The sequence below is a fragment of the Triticum urartu genome, chromosome 7 (assembly GCF_003073215.2).
Source record: "Triticum urartu cultivar G1812 chromosome 7, Tu2.1, whole genome shotgun sequence".
In the NCBI taxonomy this organism is placed as follows: Eukaryota; Viridiplantae; Streptophyta; class Magnoliopsida; order Poales; family Poaceae; genus Triticum; species Triticum urartu.
In genome coordinates this window covers 128,993,586-129,005,658 of record NC_053028.1, presented here as the reverse complement: position 1 = coordinate 129,005,658, position 12,073 = coordinate 128,993,586, and positions in this window count along the sequence as shown.

Genomic DNA, 12,073 nt, shown 5'->3' with positions numbered 1-12,073 from the left:
TAGATATGATAAAGCTGAAATCCCATTTACTAACTTTGCTAGCCCATGCTTGGATGAGTTTGATGACTTTATGGTCAAACAAGAAAACTGCAATGCTTATTTTGGTATAGAATTAAAACACAATGATGATATGCTTGAACACTTGGGTGATTATATGGATAATATTAAAGGTGAACTTAAACTTATTAGTAAACATGATTCTATGGTTACCACTCAAGTAGAACAAGTACTTAAAGCTCAGAATGATTTGCTCAATGAATTGAATAGTAAGAAAAATGATAATGCTGTTAGAGTTATGACTAGAGGTGGTAAAATGACTCAGGAACCTTTGTATCCTGAGGGCCATACAAAGAGAATTGAGCAAGATTCTCAGAGAAATAATATTGATGCACCTAGTCCTTCTAAGAGGAAGAAAAAGAAAAATGATAGGATTTTGCATGCTTCTAGTGAACCTGTTATTGACACACCTGAGAATCCCAATAATATTTCTATTTCTGATGCTGAAACACAATCCGGTAATGAGCATGAACCTAGTGATAATGTTAATAATGATGTTCATGTTGATGCTCAACCTAGTAATGATAATGATGTAGAGATTGAACCTGATGTTGATCTTGATAACCCACAATCAAAGAATCAACGTTATGATAAGAGAGACTTTGTTGCTAGGAAGCACGGTAAAGAAAGAGAACCATGGGTTCATAAACCCATGCCTTTTCCTCCTAAACCATCCAAGAAAAAGGATGATGAGGATTTTGAGCACTTTGCTGAAATGATTAGACCTATCTTTTTGCGTATGCGTTTGACTGATATGCTTAAAATGAATCATTATGCTAAGTATATGAAAGAAATTGTTACTAATAAAAGAAAGATACCGGAAGCTGAAATTTCCACCATGCTTGCTAATTATACTTCTAAGGGTGGAATACCAAAGAAACTTGGAGATCCAGGAGTACCAACTATACCATGCTCCATTAAAAAAGCTATGTTAAAACTGCTTTATGTGATCTTGGAGCCGGTGTTAGTGTTATGCCTCTCTCTTTATATCGTAGAATTAATTTGAATAAGTTGACACCTACTGAAATATCTTTGCAAATGGCTGATAAATCAACTGCTATACCTGTCAGTATTTGTGAGGATGTGCCTGTTGTGGTTGCAAACGTTACCGTTTTAACGGACTTTGTTATTCTTGATATTCCCGAGGACGATAGTATGTCTATTATTCTTGAAAGACCCTTTTTGAATACTGCAGGGGCTGTTATTGATTGCACCAAAGGCAATGTCACTTTTCATGTTAATGGCAATGAGCATACGGTACACTTTCCGAGGAAACAACCTCAAGTTCATAGTATAAACTCTATTGGAAAAATTCCATCGATTATTTCTGGAGATTTTAAATTTCCTCTTCCTACTGTCAAGAAGAAATATGATATTCTTATTGTTGGGGACATGCATATCCCCATTGAGGTAACCTAGTGTTATTCTAAAATTCTCCGGTTCCATGTTATTCGAAATGAGTTTGTTAACAAGACCTGATCAACCTTGTTAGTGGATTCGTTTTGATGGGCATGAGATGGATGAATTTAGAAAACACAACTCTCTGTACCCTTTTTTTACTTTCTGTTATTTAGTTGAAATAAAGCAAAAATATTATATTATGTCTGTTTTCTGAATTATCAATGCAATAAAAAATATCCCAAAAATAAAAATTCTCCAAATGCCCTGAAAATTAAATATGATTTTTTCTAAAATATTTGAGAATATCTGGCACTGAGAACACAGCAGGGGGAGCAAGCACTTGGCCACGAGGGTCCAGGGCGCGCCCCCTGCCTCGCGGGCCCACGGTGGCTCCCCTCCACTTATTCCAGCTACCACACACTCCTTCCTCCCACAAACATCACTAGCTAGCTCAAACCCGAGTCCAAGCTCATCTTGCTGCCATTTTCGATCTCCACTACAAGGATTCGGGTCTATTGCAACAAAATTGTTCGTCGCAATACATGTCGATTTGTGGCGATAAATACCTGTTGCCGTGAAACAAGATTCGTTGGTAGCCATTGCGACTGGACACATGTTAATAGGTTATTGCCACAAAAAAGCAATTGTGGCAATAAACTGTGCTATTTCAACAACCATGTGGGAAGTCACCACATGTTTTCTCGTGGCAACACTCATCTGATGCCACAATTTGCTTTGTGAAGATAGTTTTAATGCAACATGTAAGAATCATGGCGACTGATAGCTCGTGGCGATAAACATTTGTGGCAACAACCAATGCCAACGACCCTCGTTTCGTGGTGCATATTGTTCTGTGGCAATATTAAATTGTGGCAATAAGCTATGGCAACAATCCTTATTTTCGTGGCATTAGGCATTTTTCCACGAACCACTACACTTGTGGCATTAAGTTATGGCAACAAATATTCCAGTCGTCGTAATAGGAAATTGCAACATACTAGTTTTGGCGGTGATAATGGGTATCACAACGGGTGAAATGTTTGTAGCAAGAAACTATTGCGACAATTTAAATTTTTGTGGTGCTAACATGTGGCAACCAAAAGTGGGTTGTGGCAATAGCTTATTGCAACCTAAAAAAAATACAAGCATTCAATTACAATATTGAAAACCATATGTATAATATGTAGATTCATAAAATTCATAATTCTCATAGCAAATATCCATCAAATGAAACTCAAATGTAATTTAGCCATCCTAATTAAGTGCCAAGACTAAATTGTCCGTGATCTAGAGTCACGTCGAGCTAGTTCTTTGGATCCTGCAATCAAGAAATAAAAAAAATATAGTTCTAGTTAATGAGTCAACATAACATACGCCATACAATTATTCCAGCCCCATTTTTAAAAAGAACTGTCGCCAGACTAACTAGAGTAATGATGTGTCAGCTAGCATGTAACTGAGGGATCAGAACAATTTTACAAGTGTAAATGTCTAAAGCATACTAAAATCTTCCACTATTGATTTAAGTTGTGGCTCAATCTATAGTTTCAATTATGTTACGAAAAGAACAACTATAGGTGCGGTAACCACTGTCAATTGCTTTGGATTCATGCAAAAAAGTCTAGGAAAACATACAACCACACCTCACGGTGAAAAGTAAACATATTGTATGTCAAAATATAAAGTTGTACTAGAGGAGCGTTAATTAATTTGGATTGGAGGGAGTAGATTGAATGTTACCTTGACCTTATCTGCAGAACCAGCTTCTGCATAAGCCTCAGCAACTTTTGAGGCAGGTTCTTGTAGACCAAGGACTGGGCAAGGAGGGTCATCAGCACCTGCATGGTAATCGATAAATGAAGCTCCAGCAGCAAGAAAAATGCTCAATTAACATTAATTTTTAAATAAAGGGTTAACAACAGTTCTGGCTCGACCATAAAATCATAAAACAAAAATATATACTGAAGACTGGAAGCCCAGCCCTGACAAGTGCTCATTGAACTCATAAAAGTGAGAGACTTTTGAATAGGTTGGGTCATGCAATAACTATTGGACGAAGCAGAAGCACTCAATAAGAAATATGATAGGTTTTACCATTTAGGAGGCGTGGGCGTGGTGCAATCGGAGGAACTGAGTAGGGAGCATTAAACTGTGAAGCCATAGCAGGTGCTATCTTGTCCCAAACCTAGTAAAAATATGTCAATACACGATCGTGAAACATTTACAATGGAACAAGCAGAAATAAATGTCAAATAAATCAGATATTCACCTTTTTCACAACCTCTGCATCTATTTCACTCTTTCCTGACTCAATGCTTGCTTCTCCAGGAAAGACAAAATGACATATACTTACATGTAAATGTTCTGAACTGATACAATATATTTCAGCTATGATCTATATTTTTCAATGGTGTGTGCCCAATCTTAGAGGATGCATGGCATCTATCCTTTAAATAAAGGCTTAATGCTATCAACTCTAGCTTGCCACATGTCATTATCTATTGCCCATTGAAATCCCTGTAGCCACCACAAAGAGAATTGCTTTACTTACATGGGACAAATCACAAAACTATGTGCACCCATATTGGTAAAATTACTGATGTGTGTACCTGAACACCAATTATTGGAACAACAACATTGTACCGTGCATCCACAAAAAGCAGCAAACAATACATGCATTCCTGTATTCAGCTCCAAATAAAAAGGATAAGTTTTCTAAAAGTGAAGTCTATGTATTAATTTAGTATAATGATGCAATCATGATCTATAATACCTCCGAGTGATTCACCAGTAATCCCTATCCTAGAGGGATCGACATCCTCCCTTACACTAAGATAATCTCCAAGCTTTATCAAGTCCCACACCTGCACATGTTCCTCACTGAGTATCGCAAAAAATAGGCCCAAGTCATACAGTAGAAGACAATCATAAGGAGAGAACCAGACCAAAAGAATAAATCCAGAATTGAAATGAAGTGCCAACCCAGATAGTGTAGTTATGGCACCAGTACAGCTGGACTAACACCAACAACAGTGGTAATCCAGAGCTAAAACTTAATCAGAAGTAATTCCAATGCAATCCCTTGTTGACCTTCCCAAGCTGCCTCTGCAAGGCTGCTCTATAACTCGTCAAGATATCACCACCACTATGTGCTAGCTTTGCTTCCTTTCGGAGGATTCAAGAACAGATTCACATCCATCTCTCATCATTTTAAGTGCAGCTAGCTTATGAGTCACATTATTAAAACCTAACTTCTCAATGAGCTGCTATAAAGACAACATGCCAACAATAGCAGATATTCTTCATACCATTGTTACTTCACAAATAAAATAAATATTGGTAGTTTTTGGTTTGATTAGTACTCATACACATACAGTTCAGAATTATGTAGAGCGGATGTGAATACTAACATCTCATATTGAACTCCTCGTGGCCTTCTAGCTCTGGGTGTCACCATCACGATCACCCATTGTCTTCATCATCCGACATCTTCACAATAAAATCAGAGTAAGAAAAATTATAGTCATGAACAACATTATACGAAATTATCAAAAACAAGAGATACTACATTAGCAGTGCATGGCTCCTCCATGGACGCCCGCTGGCTCGACTTCGCCCAGCGCCACCAAGGGAGGGCACTAGTCGGGGTTCACGGTGGGCAGCACGGGGGGCGGGGCGCTGCCGAGGGATGTCGCCCTGTGACGCAGTGGACGAGGCGAGCGGGCGGCGCGCTCACGAGTATCCCGCAGCGGACGAGGGCGGCGGTCGTGGGTCGGGGTCTCCGGCAGCGGGCGAGGGCAACGGCCTTTGACAGCGGGCGGTAGGACCGAGCGGCCGGGCGAGCGGGCGGGGTCGCGCGGGTGTCGGCAGCCGACGGGGCGTGCAGCGGCGAGCGGGCATGGTCGAGGACACGGATACGCGGCCTGCATCAACGGGCCCGGAGGAGAGGGAGGAGGGCGAGATCAAGGACGATGACTCCTCGTCGGCGGCACCGCGCGGCACGCTGGGCAACCTCCGCACCCGCGGGACGACGCTAGGATTTCTGGACGTTCTAGGATGGGAGGAGATCGGGAGAAAGAACAACCTGAACCAAGGACGAGAGCTCCAGATCTAATCGCCGGTGAAGACGCCGTGTGATTTGGTTTAGAATAGTAATCGTAGGTCGTTAGGAAGGGTCTTTAGCGGCAAGATAAATACTTTATTTTTTTTGTGGGAACACAAAATATTGGCGCAAACTACAGTAAACAAAAATTATGTGGTGGGAAAGTAATTCCTTTTGGAGGGAATGTTTAGAATAATGAAATAAATTGGAAAAAGATAATGTTTCAAAGCAATATGAGATATATATGCTGCTAAATCGTCTCACGATCGTCATCTTCCCTCTGAACTAGATCAGGAGATTCCCGATGAAATCGTCCCACCTCCATCATCTTCCCTAAGTCCGGCGGTAGGCGGCGTGTGGGAAGCTCACAACCATGGCCGGTGGAGAGGCTCGAGCTCGCGGGCGAAGGTCGGGAAGAGGGACAACGGAACTGCTTAGTCAACACCGAGGATGGAGGAAGCGGGTGATGGGAGCCATGGTCGACCTGGAGCGGCGGCTCGCCGGTCGGGGCTTGCCGCCCGGGTCAGGATGGCATGAGGTGCAGCCTGGTTGGGGTGGCCATCGCGCGAAAGTAGGGGTCGCGACCGGTGCTAGCGTGTTGTCGCCGGACGACCCGGTTGTAGGTACAACCAGGTTTGCTCTACAATTTCGAGTATCATCAGCAAAAACTTGGCTACTTTTGAACTACAACTCACAGAAATCTCATGTGGCCCTTACTTTAAAACTACTAGGTAATACTCTTACCTTGGAACAGAAGTACAAATGGGATGGGTTGGTGAGACGGTCGATCTATGTCAGTCTCGATCTTACATTTTGATCTTGAGATGGGGTGATCTCAACATCTTTCATCTTACCGGATAGTCCGTGGAGGGTTCCTCCGTGCCACAGTAGGTCCAACATAATTATGTCATTTTTGTTTCAACGAAAAACATAAAAAAATTCAACTATGTAAATTAACAACCAATCCAATTTCGTTTTAAGATCTGTTGTGTTAGTGATGTCTACTACACAACCTTCTTCTTGTAGACGTTGTTGGGCCTCCAAGTGTAGAGGTTTGTAGGACAGTAGCAAATTTCCCTCAAGTGGATGACCTAAGGTTTATCAATCCGTAGGAGGCATAGGATGAAGATGGTCTCTCTCAAGCAACCCTGCAACCAAATAACAAAGAGTCTCTTGTGTCCCCAACACACCCAATACAATGGTAAATTGTATAGGTGCACTAGTTCGGCGAAGATATGGTGATACAAGTGCAATATGGATAGTAGATAATAGTTTTTGTAATCTGAAATAATAAAAACAGCAAGGTAACAAGTGATAAAAGTGAGCGTAAACGATATTGCAATGTGTGGAAATAAGTTTTAGGGTTCATACTTTCGCTAGTGTAAGTTCCCTCAACAATACTAACATAATTGGATCACATAACTATCCCTCAACATGCAACAAAGAGTCACTCCAAAGTCATTAATAGCGGAGAACGCATGAAGAGATTATGGTAGGGTAGAAACCACCTCAAAGTTATTCTTTCCAATCAATCCATTGGGCTATTCCTATAAGTGTCACAAACAGCCCAAGAGTTCGTACTAGAATAACACCTTAAGACACAAATCAACCAAAACCCTAATGTCACCTAGATACTCCAATGTCACCTCAAGTATCCGTGGGTATGATTATACGATATGCATCACACAATCTCAGATTCATCTATTCAACCAACACATAGATCCTCAAAGAGTGCCCCAAAGTTCTACCGGAGAATCACGACGAAAACGTGTGCCAACCCCAATGCATAGGTTCATGGGCGGAACCCGCAAGTTGGTCACTATCGGTGTCAAAACCGGCGGATCTCAGGTAGGGGGTCCCGAACTGTGCGTCTAGGCCGGATGGTAACAGGAGGCAAGGGACACGAAGTCTTACCCAGGTTCGGGCCCTCTCGATGGAGGTAAAACCCTACGTCCTGCTTGATTAATATTGATGATATGGGTAGTACAAGAGTAGATCTACCACGAGATCAGAGAGGCTAAACCCTAGAAGCTAGCCTATGGTATGATTGTTGATGTGTATATTGGCCTACGGACTAAACCCCCCCAGTTTATATAGACACATGAGAGGGTTAGGGTTACATAGAGTTGGTTACAATGGTAGGAGATCTGAACATCCGTATCGCCAAGCTTGCCTTCCACCCCAAGGAAAGTCCCTTTCGGACACGGGACGGAGTCTTCAATCTTGTATCTTCATAGCCCAGGAGTCCAGCTGAAGGTATAGTTCGGCTATCCGAACACCCCCTAATCCAGGACTCCCTCAGTAGCCCCTGAACCAGGCTTCAATGACGACGAGTCCGGCGTGTAGTTTGTCTACGGCATTGCAAGGCGGGTTCCTCCTCCAAGTACTTCATAGAAGATTTTGAACACAAAGATAGTGTCCGGCTCTGCAAAATAAGTTTCCACATATTGCCATAGAGAGAATAATATTTACACAAATCTAATCTGCTGATGTATTCCGTAGCGTGACACACCACGGCCAAGCCTTTATCCGAGTCGTTTCATTATCCCACCTTAGCGCGTTATGTGAGGCGGTTTCCTTGGCACGTCTTGTCAAAGCAGAGATCGTGTCCCCTTATTTCGGGATTCTCATCAATACGGGCGTGGGTAACCCAACCGCTTTTAGGACTCCTAGATCATAGGCAAGTCCAAACAGACACGAAGAGGACGCTCGATATCCACCCTCTTTATAAAGGGATGAGGCCTTTTATTTTTCCCTCCCGTGCTCAACCGAATCCTCCCCCCACCTCAAGCTCAAACGCCCAAAGTTCAGGTCAGGTGCTCCGAACCTTCAGTCATGTCCGGATCTAGACTTCAAGGCCGATGGGTGCCTTCTTCCGTCACGAAGAAGACGTCAAAAAGTTGAGGGAGGCCAGATATCTGACCGCCGAGATTCTGCATCGGCTGCCTCCCCGGGGGCAGGCCGTCCCCTCCCCCGAACCCAACGAGAGTGTCGTGTTCGTCTCCCACTTCCTCCGAGGTCTAGGCCTTGCATTGGATCCTTTTGTCAGGGGCTTGATGTTTTACTACGGGCTAGATTTCCATGATCTAGCTTCGGACTCCTTTCTTCATATCACGACATTTATTGTTGTGTGCGAGGCCTTCCTCCGGGTTACCCCTCACTTTGGCCTATGGCTTAAGACCTTTGAAGTAAAACCGAAGATGATCGAGGGGCAACATGCGGAGTGTGGAGGCGCCTTAATACACAAGATGACGGGAGCTGCATGGCCCAAAGGTTCCATTCCAGAGGTGTCTGAATTATGGCAACAGGAGTGGTTCTACATCACGGCTCCTAGAAGTGCCAAGTGGGCGGCCGCCCATGTCTTCCGCCCGGGCCCTCCACCACCGCTGATGTCATGGATTAGCAGAGGATTGAGCTGGGGGCCGGCCAAGGACGTGCCTATACTGCAAAGCCGCATTCAAGATCTCTTTAATGGAGATTTCAGTTTGGTTGCGGTAACACAAGTTATGCTGGTTCGTCAAGTCCAGCCTTGCAAACGCCGGCCTCTTCGCTTGTGGGAGTTCAATCCCGAGGGACCGCGCGCCATTCAAAATTTCCTCGGCCTGACGCACGAGGAGATGTACAAGTCATTCTTCGGACCTCAAGTGGAGTGTCCGGAAATCACCGAGGACACGGGCCTGAGTAGCAACCGCGCCGCCGAACAGGTAAGGCGACTTCCGACCGAGCATACTACCTCTCCTTTGATGAGAATTTATTTCTGAGAGTTTGCTTTTTGACCAGGACTGGCTAACGAAGGCGAAGTTGATTCGGTGCTCGGCCCCCCTCCCTGAGGGTTTGGAAAATCCAATATTGGAAAAGATGCTCCAAACCGCACCCTGCCCGGAGCCCTTGAAGGAAAATGCGGGCGGTCGCGGGCCAACAACGCTGGCCGCTCTAGCTGAGGGAGCGAGCGTCTCCATGAAGGAATATGATCAGAAGAGGAAAAGGATTGCGTCCGGGGATTCGGAAGCCGAAGCTTCCAAACGGGAGAAGAAGTCTCCCACAGAGGGTCCTACCCCGGGGGGTGCGGTTGCTGCACAAAGTCCGGGGGGGGGGATCAATTCTCCCTCGAGTCGTAAGTGACCCAAAGTACTTTAATAGTACAGATATGCTGTCTTTTCTTCTGAGAAAATAACCACTGCATATATCTTTGCAGTTCGGGCCTTAGCCCCTCTCAGATGAGCTCGTCTTCGGGGGATCTTCTTCCAGAGATGATGGAGAGCGAAACGCCTCCTCCGGACTCCTCCGCTCCGGAAGCGGGCGATCCTGAAGTGTCATCGCAGAGGGCCTCTCCGGGTCCGGTGAGGCCAGAAGATAATTCCGTCGACCCCCGAAGCTTCCCGTGTTCGGCTCCCGAAGAGAGCAGGCAAATGAGTCCGGCACCATCTAGTGTACGGTTGGATGTTCTGAGGGAGTTGGTGGGGCGAGCGGCCGTCTCAGATGAACACCGTGTGCTGATGAATACAGTGATGGAGAGAATCTCGTTCGCCGAAAGCGGATTGCATAAAGCTTTTATGAGTCTACTAACAGGTTTTGAGGTATGTAAAATAATGTATGATGGTCCTGCACATGCTAAGTGTGCCCTGTGTAGATAGTAGCCCCTGAGACTCTGGTTGTCATTGGGAATGACGACGATCAGAGGATCATAATCCCAGGTAGTAACCATACTGCTTTTATGAGCAGGTGATGGAAGCTCCAGTGGCTAGCCGGACTAGCGAGTTTCCCATTTAAAATGGCAGTTGGATGCGGCAGACGCCGACATCGAGCTTGTTAACAAAAGGCTTGACGAGGCGCAGGGTAGGTGTTATTATCTGGTAAACGCCGCATAGTAAGAGCAGCATGAAGCCAATATATTTAACATATTATTACTGCAGATGGAGCTACCACTGTTGAAGCCTTGCGGGCGGAACTTGCCCGAGCCAAGGAATAAGCAAGATTGGGTAATGCGACTGCTTTGAAGGCGGCAGAAGAGTTGCGAGCCGAGAAGGCCGCGCATGGCGAGAGCCGGGATAAGATGGCCAATATGGCCGTAGAATTAAAAGCCGCCGTCGACCGTTGTCGGGCTCTTGAAAAGGAAAACCAGGCGAAGGCACCAGACCTTGAGAAGGCTGCTGCAACGGGAAAAGACCTCCGCTCTGCTATGAGGGCAAAGAAGGAGGAGCTGCGGGAAGCTGGGGATATTGTAGCCGGGAAATCCTTTATGCTGCAGAGGAAGTTCGGAGATCCATGGTATGCCCCTCTGGATCGGCTGTGGAGTTCGGAGGATGTGTATATGGATTTGGCGGCGAGCGCTGCCGATGCGGCCAAATACTTCCAGAGTCAGACGGACCGTGAAGTAGACCAGCTGTTTTTGAAACAATTCCTTTCTCCCTAGCGTCCACTTTCATTGACGGACCAATTAGCCGAATGGGCCGAACTAAATAGGTTGTCCGGACTCTCCATGAGGTCTGTTGTGGATCAGCTATGGCCGGGAAGGTCGAAACCGGGCAGCTATTTCAGCTTGGTGCAGCAGTTCCTTGACGTGGTGCCGCGCATAAATGCGATGAAGAGGTCGGCGTGCATAGAAGGCGCACGAATGGCCTTTGCCCGTGCTAAAGCATACTGGGCAGAGATGGATGCTACCACTGTTGCAGCGCATGATTCGGCCATAGGTCGAAGGGCTGCTGAGCACTACTTTGAGGAAGTTCTTGAGGGTGCTCGTTTGATACAGACCCAGTGCTCAAAAAATATTATGTTTGAGTGACATGTAATCTCATTGTAAGCGAAATGCTTTCATAAATTTTCATAAGGCTACTTTTATACTTTTGCCTGAAAGTAATGTGATGCCTCCTGGTCGGCCGTTATGTATACATGTGTATAACCTGAAAGATTGCAGTCGTCGGCTTCAACCCCCACGCATATAATGCAGAGGTGTTCGCAGAAACACGCGTTCACACTTAACCCAACGTCTTGGTCCTATTAAGGAGGTGATAGCGGAGCGAGCGAGGCAGCCGAACTATAATGCTTTAACACTTTCACTTAGCCATATGAGTTTGGCAGTGGGGCTACTAGATAGCCCTTGGTGGCTCCGCACTCTCCCGATCCCGGGGTGCGTATATGCCTGGTCGGAAAGCGGCCCTTCATTAAGGCGGAGGAATTCTAACATTCCCATGGGTCATCGAGTGGTTGACCAGTCTCGCGCTAGATCATGACAGTCAGTTTTCGGCTTTCTCTACTGAGGTGCTCGTCCGGATGAACTAGTGCACAATCGCAGTAGTTCTCCTGGTGCTACCTTAGCCGGTAAAGAGGAACGAAGGCACCAAAACGCAGGAGCCGGGCAAACCCAACATTTGACCAAAGACAATGATTCAGAGTTGATGCATATAGGGCCAAACTCGCGACGCCGAACACTCCACAAGGTATTCGGTCTTTGTGGTATAAACCGGGCCTAAATAATGGCCTTCGTAAGAAGCCCCTTATGTCCAGGTACGTGCA